The sequence below is a fragment of the Galeopterus variegatus genome, unplaced genomic scaffold (assembly GCF_000696425.1).
Source record: "Galeopterus variegatus unplaced genomic scaffold, G_variegatus-3.0.2 Scaffold345, whole genome shotgun sequence".
Lineage (NCBI taxonomy): Eukaryota > Metazoa > Chordata > Mammalia > Dermoptera > Cynocephalidae > Galeopterus > Galeopterus variegatus.
This window is the reverse complement of record NW_007726456.1, coordinates 10,844-33,966: the sequence shown is the minus strand read 5'-3', so window position 1 is coordinate 33,966 and position 23,123 is coordinate 10,844. Positions and strand designations below refer to the sequence as shown.

General features: G+C 45.0%; 1 long non-coding RNA gene and 1 pseudogene across 1 annotated transcript; one reads left to right on the top strand and one right to left on the bottom strand.

Moving 5' to 3' along the window:
- Window positions 1-5,361: 5,361 nt before the first annotated feature.
- On the bottom strand, window positions 5,362-13,334 carry LOC103586501 (annotated as a pseudogene).
- Window positions 13,335-18,481: 5,147 nt separating this feature from the next.
- LOC103586498 lies at window positions 18,482-22,299 on the top strand. Its single transcript, XR_550152.1, has 2 exons — window positions 18,482-18,550; window positions 21,120-22,299. It is a non-coding gene; the product is annotated as an uncharacterized LOC103586498 (long non-coding RNA).
- The last annotated feature ends 824 nt before the right edge of the window (window positions 22,300-23,123 follow it).

Here is a 23,123-nt window from a genome sequence, read left to right as displayed (position 1 = left end):
GTCTGTCAGAAGCCTGTGGCTTGACATTAGGTATTTATCATCTCAGGATGTGGTGCATCAGACAGTTAGTTCTCTACAGCAAATCACTTTTCCTTATTTGTTAAGCAATATGTTTTGCAGTCATTGCTGAAAATAATTTCCTTTTTAAAAAAAATATCAAGACACAGCTTAAAATCTGGATTTTGCGACACATTCATTACTTCATGTGTCCTCTGTTTATTCTCGTGTGAAATTGTTTCCCAGGTACTAACTAAATCTGCCAAGACTTTCTTTCCTTGATAAGTGTTTAGAAAGAAGATGTTGACTGCACGGGCCTGCAACCAGAGGTGTTGTTACAGTTTTGTCAGACATCAGCTCCTCTTATGTCTTCATTCACTCAGCCAGGCCCATGGTCCTTCATTCATTTCCCCTGGCTGATTTTCCTGTGGGGGTGGGCAGTGTCCCCAACAGCCCCTCTAGGATTGCACGTGCGGTTGCAGAGGTGGGGAGCAGAGTGAGTGCCAACCACAGGTAATGCAGCCAAGCTCAGCTCATGGCTGGCTTGTCCACAGCCTCTCTACCTCAATGCCCGACTCAAGAAGAGCACAGCATGTCTCAAAGTTCAAGACAAAGCTTGGGCATGTCAGAGCTCCTGAGGCCATGAGTGAGTGGACAGAAACTCCAGAAATCTGTTCAACACTGGTGAGGAATGTAGACTCTGGTTGTCTCATTTGTTAGGTGAGATTTGCATAGACCCTCCCACTCAGGTGGGACTGCAACTAAAGGTTCTTTATCCAGCTCTTGATATTGGCAGAGAACTCCATCTGTCTGGCCAAGAAAGAAGTCTAAATGCACATGGCAATGATGGGCCAGGTAGGGAGTAAGGAAAGTGGGCCCAAGGCAAAGCAGCAATAGGTGCTCTAAAACAGAGTGGGTGGAATTTGAATATCCAGTCAGTTGGACCCCATGGAGGTCTCTTTCCTCAGGAAGGACTGGTCATAATGAGGCAGCACTTTGAACTCAGAAGAGCTTTGGAGTATTAGGGCATGCACTAAGTCGGGGTCCAGAGCAGAAATATAGTCATAAGTGTTGGTGCCCAGGTGAGGATGGGGCAGAGGAACCACGCTATCAGATTCTCGGCACTGGCCCGGGTTGGTCAGGTAGTGAGATGTCACTAATATTAAGTCCCTGAGCCTAGCTGTTGGTGTAGTACCATCAGGACTTATGGTAGATGGGCTAATGCTTTCTGCAGATAGAGATCAAGCGGCCTCGCACTGATGAGGAGGCTGCATGTAGAGGCTGGAAACCAGACTGGGCCTGGCAGGTGAGAGCATCCTTCATCGACCAAGTGTGTGGGTTTCAGTCCACAGGAGGCAATAAGCTTGGCGCCATTCCATAGCCAATGACTGACATTTCCGATGCTCTTTCAAATGCATGTTATGGGAGCCAGGAGACTGAATGAATGAGAGAGAGCTGGAACAGTGAGACGCTGGCACATGGAAGTTGCTCATCAAACTCTGCAGAATTAATGAATGACTAACACAAAAACAATCACCAGCTGGAAAAATCACTCCAAGCACTCGTCTAGTGAGAGGAAAGGGTCACTAAGCTGGGGCTCCCAGTTAGGAGGAGGACTTGGGTACATTGGAGACAAAACAAATCAGTACAACTTTTACCTTTTCGGGATGCCTTGTCACATTAAATGCCAATTTTACCTTCACAGCAACCCCAAGAAGTTGGCATTATTATCCATATTTCACAGCCTAGGAAACTGAGCTCAGAGATAAGAATTGACTGTAAAGCATCCCGCAGCTCTTTGACACTTAGCTATGCAGTTTAAGCAAACTCCTGGCAGTCACTCCCAACCAGGGCTAGGCCGGAGCTCAGTGCACATGTCACTGAAGTAGTAAGTGGGTCCTGCTGAGGAAACAGCCCCGCCTGCGGGACCTGAGGAGGCTGCTCCCCAGACTGTGGCAGGGAGGGGTGCAGTCATGCCTGGGCCACTTCCAGCGCACCATGAGTGTGGTGTCTCAACCGAGTGTCATGGTCCTTTGCCTGTTTCCTGGATTGGATGTCTTAACGTCTGGCTGTATTCTTTCACCTGGGGCTCTAGAAACCTAGGTAACCATTTGGATGAACACTATTATATTTCCTAAATAGTTAACAGGGCACTGAAGTGACCAATAACAACAATCATGATAAACAAACTTGGGATTGTTGTTCAGGGCTGTGCTATCCATGATGGTAGCTACTAGCTATAGCCAGCTATTTAAATTTAAGTATTAATTAATTAGATTTAAAGAAAATTTAAAATTCCATTCCTCAGTCACACCTGGCACCTTTTAAGTGTCCCACAGCCACGTGCATACAGATGTAGATTGTAAGAAGCAGAATGTCCTCATCGATGTGCAAAGTGCTGGCGTGCAGTGCTGCTCTGAAGCCAACACTGTGTCCTCCTGGCACGGGTGCACCCGCCCTGTTAGCAGCCCCGCTCTTCCCAGCACCCAGCATGGCCCGGCTGTCTGAGGATCCTCTTCTGCACCCCTTGGCTCTGTTTCATTGCTAAACAAGGAGCCCAGTTTCTCTTGGCGCTGTCGGTCCATTGGCCCCGGCCTCATTCCCTTTGCTGATCTCACCAGAGCCCCGAGAGGCTGCTTGCTGCGCTCCAAGCCACCTGCTGAGAAGACAGCCCCACCGTTGCCAGATCAGGGCATGCACAGAAAGTAACACTACTGGCTGGAGCACTGGGCCGACCAGAGGAGCTGCTCCCAACCCGAGAAGACCATACCCACTGGAGGGCTAGTCTCTCAGCACGCTTCTCAGCACACGTTGTGAGGACCGGTGACCTCCTTCCCTGGGCCCAACTCCGCGGCTGCGTGGCCAGCTCTGACTGACTCCATTGGCCGCCCCATGAAAAGACAAATGCCCCGCCAGGCTCCAGACGTGTGTGTCCACATTCTTGCTCCTCCTCTGACAGTGACCCATGGGAAAATACTTACCCATTCTTTCAACTTGCATCAGGAAGAAATCACTTCTAGAATGAAAAATGCCAGAGAGACTCTCCCCAGGGCAGCGCCAGCTCCTTCCGTGAAGGCCCTGCTCGTTCCCAAGCAGACCCGCTTCCTGGCACTGCTGCAGGGTTGGGGCTGCAGCAAACAGGATGGGAGGAGAAAAAGGAGAAGGACAGGTGGGCAACAGCTTTGGCTCCCATCCGACTGCTCTTGTCCTGCAGAAAGGCCCTTTACATTCTAGATTCTCTCCTCTTGACTCCATAGGCCACAGCTGCAGAATTTCTGGAAGCTACTCGGCCAAGGCTAATTAGCTGAATAAATCTCAAGTAAGATTCACCTCCTGCTGTCACAAACACCTGGCAGGCTACTTTGAGGACAAGTCTCTGTGTCCCCAGCTGAGGGGGCAGCAGAGCTCAGGAATCTAACCTGGTGAAGTCTGGGTGGGGGGAGGAGAGGCGTGACCGGCCATGCAGGGCCTGCAGACCCCTTGTCGTCGGCCCTATCGTGGCCCTGCACAGGCCGTCATTTGAAGAGGGGAAATCCAGTTCTAGAAGCAAATCTGCTCAGGTGTCCTCCCCTCACAGCAGCTCCTAGGCTCAGGCCTCAGGTATGGATGGTCTTCCAGAGTCCTGGTGCCTGCACCGCTGCCGGGTTCCTGTGGCCATCTCACCCACCCCTCACTTCACCACTTTCTTGAAGGCTCTCCCTTTTTTCGCATTCTGCCTCCCATCCCCCCTTTCCTTCCTCCTTCCTCTTCTGTTTGCTGTCTTCTCAGGAAGATGAGGAGGCAGAGGAGAAAGGCCTCCTTGCCCCTCTCTGCCTCTTCCAGCATCTGCTTTTCTCTGGGCTTTTCCCCTCTCTATCCACCTTCTCTCTCCTCTCCTCCCCCATCGCCCCAGCCCTATCTGCAGATCTCTCACAGAATAAGCCTTGTAGGTCCAGTTGGTCTTGGGGAGAGGAGTCCAGAACCAGCATATGCTCTGTTAGATTCCCTGGAGGTAGAGGGCTGAGAGAGCTCCCAGAGCACGCGCTGCAGCCACAGAGTGCGACGGGGGACACGACACCCTCCTCTCTCCTTCCCCCTTCTCCCCTCTCTGAACGGGGAGAAAAGCAAACATGGAATGGATGTGACAGATTTTATCAAAATCATCATGTGAAACGTAAGAGCCCAAATCTGAGAGGGCAGTTGCGTCGTGTTTGCCTATTCCGAAGAACTCGCCCGGTGGTCTAGCAGGTAGAGACACTGGTTTATTGGACTTAGGAGAGGTACCGAGGCGGCTGTCGGTCAGAAAATCTGCACTGCCACAGAGTACACACGACAGTGATGTAGCGAGCAGATCAGAGTAGGGGTGTACATCATTTGCAGGCTTATGTGCAGACCCTCACCCAGCTCACATAACTCAGAGCACACAGGACACCTGAGCGAGCAGATAAGTTAATCTACTCGCTCCTCCCCTGGCACCAGATGCTTGGTCATTTACTGAGGGTCCCTGCTCCCTCCAGCCTTCTGTTTGTCTTAAAGGGTATGTGTCTTTCCTTGGGGAACTACCTTGGCCAGGGGTAGTCTCCTAGGGGGAAGGGGGAACTCTGATATGCATGGGGAGGGGGAAATGTGGTTATGTCCAGCATTTACCCCTATATCATGGTTTTTAATGTGACCATTGTTCATCCCTGTTGGCGAGAAATGAGAGCAAACTTTTTATCTATGTCTAGACAATTTCACACCCATAAAAACACTGAAAATCTCAACAAGCCCAGAAGCCTGCTCTTTTCACTGCATTATTCAAAGTAGATTCATTTGAAATCGCGTTGTCACTCCCTTGGTGTTACCCTATCCTTCTGTATTAGTTCCCTGTGGCTGCTGTAACAAATTGCCACAAATTTAGTGACTCGAAACAGCACAAATGTGTTGGCTTACAGTTCTGGAGGTCAGAGTCTGAAATGGGCTAAAGTCAGGGTATCAGCAGGGCTGCTCTCGTTCAGGAGGCTCTTGGGAGAATCCGCATCCTTGCTTTTGCAGTCTTGGGCTCCTGGCTCCCGCCTCTGTCTTGGAAGTCAGCAGCACAACCTCCCCACGTCTGTCCGTTTCACCACATCTCCCTCTCTGACTCTTTTAAAGACTCTTGTGATGACACTGGGCCCCCCTGGATAATCCAGGACAATCTCTTTATCTCAAGAACCTTAAGTTGATCACATCTGCAAAGGGTGAGGGAACATATTCTCAGGGCCCAGGGACCAGAACATGGAAGTCTTTGGGGGTGGGGGGAATTTTCTGACCACCTCATCTACCTCCACCAGCCCGTGTAGAATGAGGGAACACCCAGGCAATCAATAAACAGGAGTAAAACCAGACCTGGCTGCAGGATCTGTTTTATCTTGCTTGTGTTTTTTCCATGTTCATTTCCCAGGGCAGAGTGATCAGGAACTGCTGAGCTACCGGAGGGCAGGAGCAGGACAGGCTACGCAGTGTTGCAGACTGGGCCACAGTCCAACAATCTGTGTCACTTTTATTATTGGCTATTATTTGTGGGGTGCAGCTGTGCGAGGAGCAGACTGACCCCCAGACGATGAGACGGAACTGTCGATTTGACAGGACCCGCTGTTGGAATCCGAACAGCCGCCACGAGGAACAATGGCTCCCAGGTGCCTCCTCCCGCTTCTCTGCACTTTGCGCGCCCTCTGCTGGCCAAAGCTGTACGGTGCGCCCTTCACTTCTCACGGCACACCACAGTGTACACTGTTTTCCGCATTTGACGTCTAGAATATAGCAGGTACTCAGTACCTTATTGACGGGTAAACACATGGATTCACTCACTGAGGCCTGTGCCAATCACATGCCCAGCTAGTGCTATTGCAGGGCGTGGACCGGTCTGGTTCTCCTCCACCAGTGCTCTCGGGCCCAAGCTCTCCTGCCTCCCAGGACTTTGCTCTCGCAGGGTCCCACACCCTCCCTTCTTGCCTCGGCAAACCTGCTCTAGTGGCACCTGTTAAAAGTTCCATTTTATCCTGCATCCCTCTCCATTGCGGCCCTGTTCTCTCCTCCCCTCCACAGAAAAGCTCTTCTGAGCTGTCCCTGTGTGCTGCCTTCCCTCCCCACCTCCATACACTCCTTGGCCCACGCCACTCTGGCTTTGTCCCCTTTAAACGCCCCATTCTGTTCTCAGGGAGGTGACCAACTTCCTCTTTTTTTGACAAAGGCATCAGTCAGATTTCTGTCTTCGGTTCTGAGGTTTGTTAGCTGCCATGGGCACCCTGAACAGCTCCTCCTGCCCAGGACCTCCCATCCTGTGCTCTCCACCACACCCAGCCCGGCTGCCCTCCTGTGCTCTCCACCACACCCAGCCCGGCTGCCCTCCTGTGCTCTCCAGCACACCCAGCCCGGCTGCCCTCCTGTGCTCTCCACCACACCCAGCCCGGCTGCCCTCCCGCCTCTGACTGCTGCTGCTGCTGCATCTCCTTCTGCTCCACCCCCTTAGGGAGCTGAAGTCTCCCAAGACAGTCCTGGCCACACTTTGCTTTCTTACACTTTTGGGGACAGCAATCTACTGCCTTCCCAGTCCTTTAAAGACGCTCCAGCTATGGCTCTCACATTGGCATTTTCTGCCCATCCCTCCATGCTGGGCTTCACACTGGGCAGAACCACATCTAACCCCTGCACACTAGACCTCACCCCTAGTCTTGCCCATTTTAGATAAATTATACCATCTAACTGCTCAAGCTTGGAGTCTGAAAGTCACCCTTGACCCTTCCCTCTCCTTAAACTCTATTACAAAGTCCCGTTATGCATAACTGGAGCAGATCCTGAAACCACTCAGTGCCTCCCCTGCTCTGCTGCCTCTGGGCCCCAAGCCTCCACTTGTCCTGCCTGGACCATGGCAAAAGCATCCTTCAGGTGCCTCACTTCCCCTCCTGCACCTGTTCTCCACCCAGCGTGCTGACTTATCCTTCTCCAACTTTCCTTACATTTACGATTCCCCTGGCTGCCCTCTCCCTGTGCCCTCTGCCTGGCACACTTGGTCACCTGTCCACCTTCCCACCCAGTACCCAGGGCCACAGTCTGTAATGCTTCTGCACTTTGGGTGGTGGCTTCTTTCCCATCTTTGAGTTTTATCTTAAATGACACCTGCAGGAAGAGCTTCTTCTGAAGAAAGTGTGCCCTCCCTTATTCCTCACGACCACAGTTCCTGGTTCTTCCTTCAACTTCTTAGCCATTACATGTTCGTTTGTCTGCTTACCCATGCACGGTGCCTTGTCCCCCGAGTGCAGCACACTGCCATGAGCTGCGACTTTCCAGCTTGCAAGTGCATCTCTGGTGGCTAATTCAGGATAGAGGGAAGGGTTTGTATACTTTATCAACCAGATAAGTTAATTTATTGGGTTCATATTGTATTCATGGCCTTTAACCAACATTTTATATATTTATATTCTATAATACTCACAAAATGAAGAGAATGTAGGACAGAGACATTCTGTTTCCAAATTTACATTACTCATAAGGGGCATTGCTTGGGACTGAACTCAGATCTGAAGTTGGGTCTGAACTCTGTTCAAGTGCTGAGTACAAAAAACGAAATGTTTTTCACTAAAGAAGATGGCATCTCATTGGCAACTTCCAACTGGGAACGTCTCTCTTTCCCTTGAGGTGATGCTGTGGATAAACTGAAGTCCAGGAAGTCACTAAGCTGTGGGTGTTCTGGCAAAGGCCATAGTGGGAAGTCGAGTGGAATCAGACTGGCCCAGGACAACATGCCAGCTGGGAATCGGGAGCACGGGGGAACAGGGGTGTCCTGATCTCCCCCCCACTCCTGTCTCCACCTTCCGCACTTGTAACAGGGTTGTCCAGGGACAGAGGCCTTCAAAAAGGGAAATCAGGAAAGAAATAACTTTGAATGTTGTCAGGCAAAGATCAGACCTGTTTTGTAATCCAGGAAAGTGGCAGACACAAGAAGCAAGCTGCTAGAGGCACAGGATCAGAAAGTGAGCCTCTGGAGTCTTCCTCCACAGTGGGGGCTAACGAGTGAGGCCCACAAGAGTGTCGCGTGTCTTCCCATGACCACTGTCTCAGGGACGCTGGGCACGCAAAGAGAGGGGCGAGGGCCACGTGAGATTGGGCTTGGCCAGGTTACCGGACACGGCAAGTGCTAACACCAGGCGCTGCTCGTGGGGGCTGCTCCTGACTGGGGGAGTCAGAGTGAACACCCCCATACTCCCATGCCCTGGTCCCTGTGGCCAGCCCTTTGTTCAAAGGCAAGCTGGGAATGGTCCTGGACCTTGCAGTGGGGCAGAGCATGGGGGGATAGGGCTCTCATGAGGGGAGCAGGGAGACGGGGGAGGGAGCTGGGGCGATGCGGGGACTGAAAAGTTTCCTCTCCTGGTTCATGCCATGTTCACGTCACCAAACTTGTTTTCTTTTTTGGTCACTTATATCGGCCATCTGCCTTTCTTTCTACCTTCTGGGTAACAAAGATGGCACAGAACAGGTAAAGGATGTCCCGGATACTTGACTCTGAGTTGAACGGGACGTCCCTGGAGACAAATCCCCTTCTCTTCTGTGTTGCTGCCGCTGAGCTGAGCTTGCGCTCGTCTTAGGAGTGCATCTTGTGTCTCTGTCCTGTGCTGGAGCGTGAGCAGCCCCCACAGGAGACCACCGCAGTGCCACTCCACTCCCACCTTCCCCATCGTGTCTGCCGCCCTGCTCTCAACACATACCGTGACGAGCTTCACCTGCCGTTCCGCGTAGCTCTTGCAGTTAATGCAATTCTCAGATCCTCACACGTATGGAGTAAAGAACACACCCAGGGGCAAGTAGTGTGCTGAGAGCTCCCGCAGAGAGCAGCTGGTCGGACACTGCTCTTGTCCTCCCGGGGCTTGCACCCTGGCAGCAATGGGACAAGCCCCATTGTGGGGCTTCCTCATGGGAAGCGTGCTCAGCCTCAGGCAGATGCCCACAAGAGGTGCAGGGAGCCTGGGCCCTACCCACCGGCCAGGTCAGCAGACGGCACCCCTCACTAGCAGTTGTGGCAGGAGGGAGTGAGGTCAAGGGCTGTCAGAGACTTACAGCAAGAAGCAGGCACACCAGGGGCGTCAGGGGGTACTCACGGGGGAGATGGTGCTTGACAAGGGACTGCAAGTGTATGGTCAAGTGGAGGACGGTTGTGGGGAATATGAGTTACGGGAAGGGCACCACCGTCAGATTACCGAGGGAACTCGGGCAACTGTTTCTGGGAGCATGGGTGGCCCGGTCTGCCTGCACTTCTGAAAGGTCCGAGACAAATGCATGCTGGCTGAAAGCACGGAGTCTACAGCCTGGGGGCCTGGGGTCAACTGTGGCTGCCTCCCTTCCTGGCTCAGTCTCTGGTCTCAGGTTTCCACCTGTCACCTGGGTCCCTCTCTCAGAATCTTAGCCCAGGTGGTGTGGGAGTGCTTGGCTATGGGGGGTCCCGAGGGTGTGTATCCCTCAATGGCAGGGGAATGTGACCCTGCACCCTCCCACGTGAACATCCAGCCTGTGCCCCGCATCCTAGCGTTAATGTGGACACAGGCCCCATGCAGGACCAGCCCTGAGCTAGCCGAGTCTGTGTGTGGGCTCACGGGTTGGTTGATAGGCGTATCAGCACAGAAGCTGCTCCCACCATGACAGAAGCCTGTGAAGAGCAGCAGACAGCACACTGTGGCCTTTGGGCCCACTTCTGCCTCCTGCCACAGCCTCCTGGGCCCTGCTGTCTCTCTCTTGTTCCTTATCTCTTTTCCCCTTTTTCCATAGCATTAGAGAATCAAAGGGCAAGATAACTTTTCCAAAAACTTCAGATTGACCCAGCAGGGCCGCCTGCCACTGTGGTGGAGACTTTTTCAGAAGAATCAAGTCACTGCCTTCAATTCCTTCATTAACAATTTAAGATCACACAGGGCCACACATAGCTAGGCCCCTGCTCCCTCTTCCCACACTCTTCTTGTGAGATCGCCCTTTTCCTTCATTTGTGCCAGTTTGTAAGTCACTGGCAGGAGGCTGACTGGGGAGGGTCCCACAGAAGTCACACAAAGCAGACTGATGAGGTGGAAGAAAGCAGAAAACTCTCCAGCCAGACTGACCAGCACTGCCTGGCCCCCCGAGTGCAGAGCTCTCCAGGTGTAGTCGCCCGTCTGCAGCTGCTGTGGGAGTAAAGATAAGGACCGTAGCTGCAGCCGCTACTGTTCCCAGCTTCTCCACTCTGCACGGCGGCCCGAGGCCCGGAGCTGCATTGCCTAACTCCAGTTCACCAGTGCCCATTCTGCCTCTCAAAGCCTCAGTTTCTTCCTTTACAAACTAGGTTTAGAAATGTGCTTTTCCAAGGTTGTCACAAGACGTGCTGAGGTAGCACTATTGAAGTGCCCGGCATGGCACCTACCACATTGTGAGTGATCCTGTCTTCCTGTATTTTCAAAATCCACTTGGGAGAAAACAGTTCATTTTTCACTAGAGCAGTGTCAGAAAGGACTTTAAGAGTTAGTATCAGTTTGTACCAGCCTAAACCCACACTTCTCAGAGCTACAGAACATTTACTGAGAGATTTCCAGTCTACAAAACTGTATTCTTGGGATTCATACAGTCTCTGGAGGGACGCAACCCCCATCTCTCCAAAGGCGATGGTGGCCTTCTGGGCATGCAGTTAAGCTGCTTATGGAGTGGAGCAACACCTGGACCGTGGGTGACACACACCAGACACCTGAATGTTAGAGGGAGACTTCAAATGCCACCTGTGCATGTCCAAAATGTGTCCATATGCTTTGCACTGACATGTCAGAACACCTGGAGAGAAACTGTCTTTTTTCCCAGAGTTGGAAGTCTGCAGGCGAAGTCAGAGGGCTGTTGGCATCACAGGAGCAGCCGGCTGGATTTTCTTCTGTGTTGGTGAAGGACTTCTCTCCCTTCCTTCAGGTGGGAGTCATGAGCACATGAAGGGCTTCCTCCCTGATGGGCGTACTGGTGTGAAGACGTCCGAGGATTGGACATGTCCCCAAACTCTGGCTCCCTCACACACCAGCAACGGGAGCCTGGGAAATTCATGCAACCTCCCTTGGCCCTCGTTTTCTCGTCTGTAAAGTGGGCATAAAGAGTGTTGGTGAGTGGATTAAATGGAAGAGTGTGTGAAAATGTGAATTTACGGTATAAAGTGCTAGTCTATGTGTAAGATTTCTTCCAGGATGTACTTTGGAATAGAAGTGGTGGGTCACAGGGTAAGTCATTTTCAGCTTTATTAAACATTGCTCAATTGCTCCCTAAGGTAGCTGAACACTTTCATACTCCCATCAGCAGTATGAGAATTTAATTTAAATGTCCAGTAACATTAAATAGTAAATTGTGGCATATTCTTTAGTGAAAAACTTTATGACAGTGAAAAATAATTAAATATCCTCAATAGTGATGAATATCAAATCATTGTTCAATGAAACAAATAGCAGAAAAATACATTTAGCATAATATTATTTTATATGGTTAAAAACCATGAAAAACAATACAGTAGATCATGTGATGCACACACACAGAACCCGACATGTGTATGTGTATTGTGTGTGGCATGGGCATGTAGCTGGGGAGGGTGGGGGTGGACCAGGCTGGTGAGGAAGACGTCAGCTACCCTAGTGACTCTTGTTTCTTAAGCTGTGTGTGCAGGAGCTTAAGCGCTACAGCATTACTCATATGCTTTCTGTGTATCTTCAGTATTGCACAATTTATTTTGAAAAATTATTAAATATATAAAGTGCTCTGCCGATATAAATGATTCTTATCTTTGCACCTTCTTCTCTCTCCCTGCATCAGGAGACTGAGGTGTAGCATTACCCTGCCTCATGTCTGAAAGAGAGGGTACTGGGTGGGAAACCAGGCCGAGAGACTGGCCTCTTGTCCTGAGGAGGACAGGGTGTCCTGGCTAGGACTCCTGCAGGTGATCTCCTCTGTAAATGATCTCCTGGGAGAGGGAAGGCCAGAAAGCACACAGGGAGCTGGAGCAGTGGGATCTCTCTCTCTCCTAAATTTTTTCTCCTCATGGGCTGTATTAGTCCATTTTGTGTTGTTATAACAGAATATCTGAGACTGGGTGATAAGAGTTTGGATGTGTTGTCCCCCGAAAACTCATGTGGGAATCTGATCCCTAATGTGACATTGTTGCCTGAGAATACTTTGACAGAGGATGGCTGTGTCACTCCCAGGCCATTGCAGATCTCAAAGAAGTTCTCCACAGTCCCCTCCAGTGGGGCATTGAAGAGGTGCAGCACATTGCAGGGTTGCTGGATGCAGTTCTTGGCTGCCTGCTCTGGGGTGGAGAATTGATTGTTCCTTGATTCGCTGAAGTCTTTGTAACTGTTGGTCCCATCTTCCAACCTGTATGACTGACCTGACATGATGGCTGGTTGCTTGGAAACACATTCAGCTTCTGCCCAAATGTAAAGATGTTGTTGAGGTGGGTAATGGCCCAGTCCACAGCACAGTCATCAGCCATCTCGACCATGGCAGCCCCTGGCTTGCTCCTCATGAATTGCACATTCTCCATATTGTCATACAAGCAGAAGACATTGAAGATTCAATCGCAGTTCATCTTAGATTGATCCAGGCCATAGACCATGAGCACAGGGGTGTCAGCTTGGGGGCCATATTTGGGTGTTGGGAGAGGGGATGGGGGTGCCCATACTGGGGGCTGTAGTGGCTTGGACCCCAACAGTGACCTCCCACTGGTAGGCCCATCCTTTTCCCTTCCTAGTGAGGTGGGGGGGCCTGTAGCCCTCACCATGGTAATGGCTGTGGCACCCACTGCGGGGCCCTCCATATTCTGTGGGATGATCTCTCAGGAGAGGGGGCTGTCTCTGGCATTTGTTGGGGTTCCTGCCAGGGTCATCTTGTCCACTGAGGTTGGGATTTGTGTAGTCCCAAGTATCCTGGTCATTCTTGAACACATTCAAACATGTAGGCTTTGCATATTCAATCCTCAGAGTGCAACAGCCAGAATAGATGACATCTCCATTGAGTGAGGCTTTTGGCCCACTGGGCACTTTGCAGAGTCAAATTCCACCATGGCCTGGACTCCATTCTTCCAGAAAATGACAATTCTCTGGAAAGGGCCACAAGCATTACAAATAATAAAGAATATCTGTGGTAATGGAATACATGGGGTTCAGAATGGTTGAAAAAAAAAAAAAAAGGCACACTGGGAGTCATCCGAGTCCCCACAGCAGATTTTCTGGCTGGTAGAGTAATTGACAAAAGCTGGGTGACCCAGCAATGTGGATTTGATTGGTGGCTGTGTACTTCACTGCGTTGCAAGCCCCCAACACATCTTCAAACTCCACCAGCACTTGTCTCTTTTTAGTCATTACTGCCACATAGGTGATGGGTCCAAACTCCTGCAAGGCCTCTGCAAGGTCAGCTTCTACCACGCCATCAATCAGGCCCCTGATGTGGACAACTGAGGAGGCAGGGGTTTTGTGTGGATCATCGTAGTTCTCCTGGTTGCTCCTGCCCGCCGCCCTGGCTCCTCCACCACCACCACCACCTCTGTGCTGGTCGCTGGCATTGTCTGACCAAACCAACTCCACTTTCTTCACGCCATGTATTCATCACCACCTCCGTGCTGGTCGCTGGCATTGTCTGACCAAACCAACTCCACTTTCTTCACGCCATGTATTCATCATGTGATCAAAAAAACATAAGGCTGTCTACTTTCACCAGCTCTACGTAACATTGTAGTAGAGGTTCTAATCAGGGTACTTAGGCCAAAAATAAATGAATAAAAATAAAAGACATCAAAATTTTAAAAAGACTATCTCTATGCTCAGATAACATGATACTATATATGAATAATGGTAAGAAATCCAATAAAAAGCTACTAGAACTAGAAATCTAATAAATGAGTCCATCAAAGTTGTAGGATAACAGATCAACATATAAGACTCAACCACATTTATGTATACCAGCAATGAACAACCTGAAAATGAAATTAAGAAAACATTTTCCTTTAAAATTGCATTAAAAAGAATAAAGTTAGGGATAAACATAATAGTGCAAAACTTATACTCTGGAAACTGTAAAGCACTGTTGAAAACTTTTAAAAATCTAAATTAATGGAAATATAGCAAATTGATCTACCCACTTAATGCAATCTTTATTAGAGATCCTGCTGATTTATTTGCAGAAATTGACAAGCTGAATCTAGAATTCATTTGAGATTGCGAGGAACCCTTAATAGCCCAAACAATGTTGAAACAGTACAATGCAGAAGGATGTACATGTCCTGAATTCAAAACTTACTACAATAACATGACATAGTGGTACTGGCATGAGTATAGACATAAAGAACACTGGAATAGAATCGAGATTCCAAAACTAAACTCACGCATACATGGCTACTAAATCTTCAAAAAGGGCGCCAAAGCCATTCAATGGGGGAAAATATTCTTGAACAAATGGTGCTGGACGCCTGGATAGCCACATGGAAAATACTGAATTTGAATCTTATTTCACACAATATGAAAAGTAACTCAAAATCGACAAAAAACTAAATAAAAGAGGTAAAACTGCACAATTCTTAACAAAAACGGAGTAAATTTCCATCACCTTGTTTTGACTCTTAGATATGATACCATATTGGATTTTTAGATATGACACCAAAAGCACAAGCAACAAAGGGAAAATAGACAAACTGGGTCTCAGTTTGGATAAATGGAAAATGGATAAATGGATAATTATGGATACTTTAAAGTAAATTTATGTATATTATGGATTAAGAAATGGATACATAAATATCTCTCTATATAATGTTATACATATAATTAGTGGTATATCAGCAATATTTGCAGTAGCTGAATGGTAAAAACAACCTACATTTCTATCAACTAATAAATGGATAAACACTGAAAAATCGATGAGATAAATATAAATGCTTATAGGTAAATACACACATATTCGTATATGTATATGTATATATATATATATATATACACACACACACACGTGAGTACTTCAAAAAAGTTCATGGAAAAATAAAAGTAAAAGATAATATAAATACTTCCTTGAACTTTATGAAGTTCCCTCATACACGTGTGTATATATATATATACACTCACGATATACATGGACACGTGAGCACCCATGTATATGTAATGTTATTTAGACATAAAAATAAATGAAGTACTGACACGCGCTGAAAACATTATGTAAAGTGAAAGAGGCCAGACACCAAAGATCACTTACTTTTATGAAATCTGCAGAATGAGGAAATCCTCAGAGCCAGAAAGCACATGGCAGGTCGCTAGTTGTTGGGTGGAGGTGGGGATGGGCTCTAACAGCTTAATCATCTTGACGTTTTCTTTCAGGGTCATGAAAACAACCCCCACAAAAACACAGGCACCGAGGGTGAAGGTCCACTGAAAGTACCATTGGTGGAGCCTCTTCACCTTTTGTTTTCTGATTGGTTGGTAACAGCAGTGAAACTATCCAATCAGAACGCGTCTTCCAGGAGCCCTCATTTGAATACAGAGTCTATAAATGGGCTGCGCAAGCCCACAGTGGCGTTTTCTCTTCTGTGGAGGTGGATTCGAGTCTGGGTTCTGCTGCAGGTCTTTGCTGGTCTCTGCTGTTTTCCCTGAGGTGTCTTCCCCAGTTCCAGGACAGGGAGTTGAGAAGCAACGGGGAAAGCTGCTCCGCAGACGTGTCTGAAGGAGAGGAGCAGGTTCCCCGGAGGTGGAGAAGTTTGCTGGGTCCACGGGCTTCTCCATCCTCCTTGGACGCCTCAGGCGTGGCGAGTCCCCTGGTTTAACCGATGTGAGCGAGTTGGTCGGGGAATAGCAGAAAGCCGGGTAAGTCCATCCCTGACGTCCAGAGAGCAGCCGCAACCCCTGCCCCGTTGAAGCGTTGAAGCCGCTGCTGGCTGCCGGGGGCACGGAGAGGGGCGCGCCGGGGGCGCGGCTTATACTCTGGAAACTGTAAAGCACTGTTGAAAACTTTTAAAAATCTAAATTAATGGAAATATAGCAAATTGATCTACCCACTTAATGCAATCTTTATTAGAGATCCTGCTGATTTATTTGCAGAAATTGACAAGCTGAATCTAGAATTCATTTGAGATTGCGAGGAACCCTTAATAGCCCAAACAATGTTGAAACAGTACAATGCAGAAGGATGTACATGTCCTGAATTCAAAACTTACTACAATAACATGACATAGTGGTACTGGCATGAGTATAGACATAAAGAACACTGGAATAGAATCGAGATTCCAAAACTAAACTCACGCATACATGGCTACTAAATCTTCAAAAAGGGCGCCAAAGCCATTCAATGGGGGAAAATATTCTTGAACAAATGGTGCTGGACGCCTGGATAGCCACATGGAAAATACTGAATTTGAATCTTATTTCACACAATATGAAAAGTAACTCAAAATCGACAAAAAACTAAATAAAAGAGGTAAAACTGCACAATTCTTAACAAAAACGGAGTAAATTTCCATCACCTTGTTTTGACTCTTAGATATGATACCATATTGGATTTTTAGATATGACACCAAAAGCACAAGCAACAAAGGGAAAATAGACAAACTGGGTCTCAGTTTGGATAAATGGAAAATGGATAAATGGATAATTATGGATACTTTAAAGTAAATTTATGTATATTATGGATTAAGAAATGGATACATAAATATCTCTCTATATAATGTTATACATATAATTAGTGGTATATCAGCAATATTTGCAGTAGCTGAATGGTAAAAACAACCTACATTTCTATCAACTAATAAATGGATAAACACTGAAAAATCGATGAGATAAATATAAATGCTTATAGGTAAATACACACATATTCGTATATGTATATGTATATATATATATATATATTTTTGTTTTTGTCTTTGTTGTGCATGTTCATGGGATACGAAGCTCACCGTCACCTCGTGTGGCCAAGATGTGATGATCAGATCAGAACCGTCAGCATGCCCATTACCACCAATTGCAATTATTCTCCATGTCCCCAGCCAAAGCTCTCCCTGCCTACCTTCCCGTCTCCACCCCTAGGCAACCCTAGATTTGTTCTCTCTCTCCGGAAGTCCAATGCACCACTCTGTTCTTTTTGTTAGCTCCCACTTAAGAGTGAGGACGTGCAGTATTTTTCCCTGTGTGCCTGTTTTATTTCACTTAATATAGTTTTTTTCCAAGCTCATCAATTTTGTTGTGAATGGTAGAATATCAATCCATTTCATCTCTTAGTGCTATTCCGTTGTGTATATATACCACATTTTCCTTATCCATTTGTTCCTGTTGAACATTTCGGTGAGTTCCATTTCTTGGCTGTTGTAAGCATAGCTGCAGTAAATATGGAAGTGCATGTATCTCAGCAACATGATGATTTCCATTCCTTTGTGTATATACTCAGACGTGGAATTTCTGGATCCTATGATAGATCTATCTGTAATTGTTTGATAAATCTTTATAACTGCTTTCCACAGTGGCTGTACTTACTTATAGTCCCACATCAGGGTAAAAGAGTACCCATTTCTCCACATCCTCCCCAGCATTTTATATTCTGTCTTTTTTATTATAACTCGTTTAACTGAGGTAAGATATCTCATAAGGTTTTACCTTGCATTTCCCAGATGATTAGTGATGTTGAGCATTGTTTGAAGTACCTGTTGGTCATTTGTATGTCTTCCTTCGAAAAACGTTTCAGCTCCTTTGCTGAGTTTTTAATCAGGTTATTTGTTTTTATTTACTGTGTAGTTGTTTGAGTTTTTTGTATATTCCAGACGTAGATACCTTGTCAGATGTATAGATTGCAAATTGTTTCTCCCATTTTGTAGGTTGTTTTTTTATTCTGTTGATTGTTTTCTTTGCTCTGCAGAAGCTTTTTAGATAGACTCCCATCAGTTTATATTTTTCTTTTGATTTGATGCTTGTGCTTTCAAGGTCTTATTCATAAAGTCTTTGCCCACTCCTACCTCTTGAAATGTTTGCCCTGTTTTCTTTTAGTAGATGATGGAGTTTGGATGTATTGTCCTCCCAGAAATCATGTGGTAATTTGATCCCCAATGTGGCAGTGTTAGGAGCTGTTTGAGTCATGGGGGGTGGATCCCTCATGAATAGATTAATGTATTGAGTTCTCCCTTTATTACTTCCAGGGATAGCTGGTTGTTTGAAATAGACCCTGGCACCTCCCGTCTCTCTCTCTCTTGCTTCCTCTCACAATGTGATCTGCTTGTACCTGCCTGCTACTTTCCACCATGAGTAGAAGTAGCCTGACGCTGGACCAGATGCAGCTGTCCCAGAATCGTAAGCCAAATAAACCTCTTGTGCTTCATAAATTACCCAATCTCCGGTATTCCTTTATAGCAACACAAAATGGACTAATATAGTAGCTATATATTTTTAAGACAGGTATTTAAGTCCTTAATTTTGAGTTGATTTTGGTATGTGGCAAGAGTTATAGGTTTGGTTTCTCTTTTACAGGTGGATGTGCAGTTTTCCCAGCACCTTTTATTGAAGAGGCACTATTTTCCCTAATGTGTGTTTTTAGTGCCTTTGTCAAAGAACAGTTGACTGTAAGCATATGGGTTGATTTTTGGGTTCTCTATTCTGTTCTATTAGTCCAAGTGTCTATTTCTATGCCAGTGCTGTGCAATTTTGGCTACTATAGCTTTGTATTGTAATTTGAAGTCAGGTAGCATTATGCTTCCAGCTTTATAATTTATTTATTAAGCTCATGATTCTTCTGGCTATTTGGGATTTTATATTGTTTAATACGATTTAGGGTTTGTTGTTGTTTCCTATTTCTGTGAGGAATGTGACTGATATTTTGATGGGGATTGCACTGAATCTGAAGATCACTTTGGGTCATATGGACATTTTTGCTATTTTGATTCTTCCAATCTAAGTATGGAATGACTTTCTGCAATTTTGTGTTGTCTTTAATTTCTTTCACTAGTCATTTGTAGTTATTTTCCTAGAGATCTTTTACCTCAGTGAAATTGATTCCTTGCTACTTTATTTTTTGGGTGACTATTGACAATGGGCTTGCTTTGATTTACTTTTCCACTAGTTCATTATTAGAGAATAAAAATGCTACTGAGTTTTGGGTATTGATTTTGTATCCTGCAATGTCACTGAAATTGTTAATCAGCTGCAAGAGTTTTTTGGTAACGAATTAGGTTTTTCTGTATATAGGATCATATCATCTGCAGATAGGGACATTTTAACTTCATCGTTTCCAATTTGGACACCCTTTATTTCTTTCTCTTGCTTGATTGCTCTGGCTAGTAATTCCAATATTCTGTTAAATAGGAGTGGTGAGAGTGGGCATCTTGGTATCAAAGTGATGCTGGCCTCATAGAATGAGTTTTTGAGAATAGCCTCCATTTCAGTTTTTGGAAGAGTTTGAAGAGAATTGGTGTTATTTCCTTTTTAAATGTTTACTGGACTTCATCAGTAAAGTCATCTGGTCCTGGGCTTTTCTTTGTTGAGAGACTGCTGATTACTGCTTCAATTTTGTTGCTTATTATTGGACTGTTCAGGTTCTCTGTGTTTTCTTGGTTCAGTCTTGGTAGTTGGTATGTGTCCAGAAATTTATCCATTTCTTCTAGGTTTTCAATTTTATTGGTGTATGGCTGTTTTTAATAGTCTCTAATGATTCTTTGTATTTCTTTGGCATGAGTTGTAATATCTTTTTCTTTTCTTATTTTTGTTGAATCTTTTCTTCTTTTTTTTAGTTTCTCTAGCTAATACTTTGTCTATTTTGTTTATCTAGTCAAAAATCCAATGTTTTGTTTCTTTGGTCTTTCATATTATATTTTGGGTCTCTAATGTAGTTCTTCTCTGATCTTATATATATTTTCATCTACTAACTTTGGGATTGCATCATTCTTGTTTTTCTAGTTAAGTATTTGAAGTCTTTCTGTTCTGATGTAAGCATTTATTATGATAAACTTCTCTGTTGATAGTGCTTTTTCAGTATCCCACAGGTTTGGTGTGGTGTGTCTTTATTTTTATTGGTTTCAAGTAAATTTTTGCTTTCCTGTTTAATTTCTTATACCCATATGTTCAGGAGCATGCTGTTTATTTTTGATGTATATTTTTCAGTTTCACTTATTATTTATTTCTAATGTTAATCTGTTGTGGTCTGAGTAGATACTTCAAATATTTCAATTTTTAAAAAATTTATTGAGATTTGGTTTGTTACTGAACATGTGGTCTATCCTGGAGAATGTTCAATGTGCTGATGAGAAGAATGTATATTCTGTGGTTGTTGGATGAAATGTTCTGCAGATATCTGCCAGACCCAATTGGTCTAAAGTGTGGTTTAAATCCTGAATTGCTCCATTGATTTTTTTGCTTAGATGATCAGTTCAATATTGATAGGGTGGTTCAAGTCTTCCACATTCTGGTATTTGGGTTTATCTCTTTCTTTAGATCTAATAGTGTTTGCTTTATGTATCTGGGTACTCTGGTGTTGGATGCATATCTATTTATGACTTTTATGTCTTCTTGCTGGATATATCCCTATATCTGGTTGTGTGGTGTGAACTCTCACAATTTTTGTTTGTCTGGGAAATATAGTATTTCTTTCTCTTTTCTAGAGGATCACCTTGGTGGGTATAAGTATTCTTGTGGCAATTTTTTTTCTTTTAATATTTTTAATAATATCATTCCATTTTCTTCTGGCCTTTAGCTTTTCTGATGAGAAGCCTGCTGTTAGTCTGATGGGAGTTCCCTTATAGGTGACTTGATGCTTTTCTCTTGATGCTTTTAAAATTCTCTCTCTGTTTTTGAGCTGTGCCAATTTGAATAAAATGTCTCCTAGAGGACCTTTTTGGATTGAATCTGTTTGGGGATCTTTGAGTGGCGTTGGCTGGAGCTGGGCATTTCCCTGCTTTGGGCCTCCCTGTCATGGCACCTTTGATTTTCCTGCTTCCTGCATGGATGGGGGTGGCGCTCTTCCCTTCATCTGGAGTGTGGTTAGTTATTTGTTTTACAAATTTTAACATACACATCTAGCACCCTGACTTAGAAGGCTTTGTCTACCCTGGGGTCCCAGGATCCTCTTTCAAACATGTGATATCCACTCTGTTAATATTCACATGTGCTGTTCTGCTGTCTTTGTGTGCACATCTGCAGGGACACTCAATGATTCACTCATTCCATGGATGATAAGATGAATAATTTACCAACTGCTGGAGTGTCGTGCATCATCCATGCAGATCTCCCAATACCTGCAGGTAACAGAGGCTGTGGTGCAGCCACCTGGGCCTCCCATAACAGAGCATATGAAGCTGTGGCAAAAGGATTAAGAATGTTTTCATATTTTATTTACACAAAATTTTTCTGATTTATCATGTTTGATGCATATATAATTACCATTTGTATGTATGTGCATGCATAACATGTTAATGTTATTTGATTAATTCTGTGTTGCTGATTTCTTAACTTAATTCTATTACTCTTCTCGGTTTTAAAATCTGTTCTAAGGTCATCTTGCATACTAGCATGTACGTTACTTTGAGATAAATTCTAGGACAGATTAACTTGGATTAAACCCATGCTCTATTGTTTACAGGGTATTTGATAAAACATTTTCATAAAAAAAGCAAGATTTATGTATTTGCTCTCAGATTATTTTTGTGGTTTTATGTATTAATATATTTTTTAAAGTGCTAGAATGACATCCTGTGTATAGTCAGTGTTCAAAAAGAACAACACTTTTGAAGAAGAACAACAATGCTATTGTTACTATTATATTAAAGCCGGCATGCATATCACATGCAATCCATTCAATTCAAAGTCATCCATGAATCCTTTCTTCAGTGTTCTACTTCTGTGCTACTCAAAAGTTTGGTATTTGGACTAAAGGCATTGGCATCACTTGAACTTGTTAGAAATGCTGACACTCAGGCCCAACCACAGACCTCTTTGAATCAGAATTTGCATTCTATCAAGATTTCCAGTTCATTGTTACACACATGAAATTTTGAGAAGTATACTTCTTATTCACCATGACTTTTTCTTCTAAGAAATATGCATAACTTATTCTAAATGAAATAAATATGAAACTCCAAATGTATATTCCTGTACTGATGCTTTAATTTTACATGTTTTATCCCATAAAATCACAGTGTCTACACTGGTTATGTAAATATTATGTCATTGTTTTTGCACAGAGTTAGAAAATGCATTAGGGAATATTACGATGTTGACCAGTATCTTATTGGATCGTTCAGGTCACTCATGTGAGTCAAAACCTGTTTTCCTAACTCTGTAATTTTGTCTTGGGTCAAATGAAGAACTCTGCCCATGGTCACATGGTCGTTGTGTTATTCATTTATTTACTTTTATTTCAGGGACTGTCAACGTTTGGAGATGTGGCTGTAGAATTATCTCCAAAGGAATGGGAATGCCTGGACCCTGAGGCGTAGTGGAATTTTATATAGAGATGTGATGTTAGAGAACTACAGAAACCTGGTCTCCCTGGGTGAGGATAACTCCCATTCAGAATTCCCTATCCACACCAAGGTTTTCATTTCCTTTCTGTGTAGAATGTCTCTTGAGAGATTGTGCTTTGCATATATGCATTTAAGATTTCTGTTTTCAAGAAAAAAAAAGTTGGGTTTTGTTGGTGGAAAAGAAAACCTTCATGATGTTTCATCTTGACATGAGTCTTCCCCTTTTTGAGGTGATCTTTATCCTTCACTCTAATTTAGTAACAATTCTAGAAATTCAGTGGCATAAAATATTGTTGCTGACACCTTAAAATGCATTTCCCCCTTTAGTATTTGATTCAGTACTAATTGGAAGTGGAGGTCAAGATCCACAAATTTGAAATGCTTTCAAAATATTCTAATGGGTGTGCCATGAAAGTATTTGAGGATATAGTTTTTTACAATCTTTCAGAGTGTTCTCTGTTCTCCACTGAGCACAGAATTAGGTAGATTAAAAAATTCTCATCAAGAGTCATTTGACTTTTTCTGGTAAAACAGGTCTTCCTGTCTCTAAGCCAGACCTGGTCACATTTTTGGAACAAAGGAAAGAATCCAGAAATATACAGAGAGAAATTGACTGTAGCCAAACACCCAGGTAGGTGAGAATACATGAGCAGATAACACAGGTCAGGAGAGGTCTGAAGGT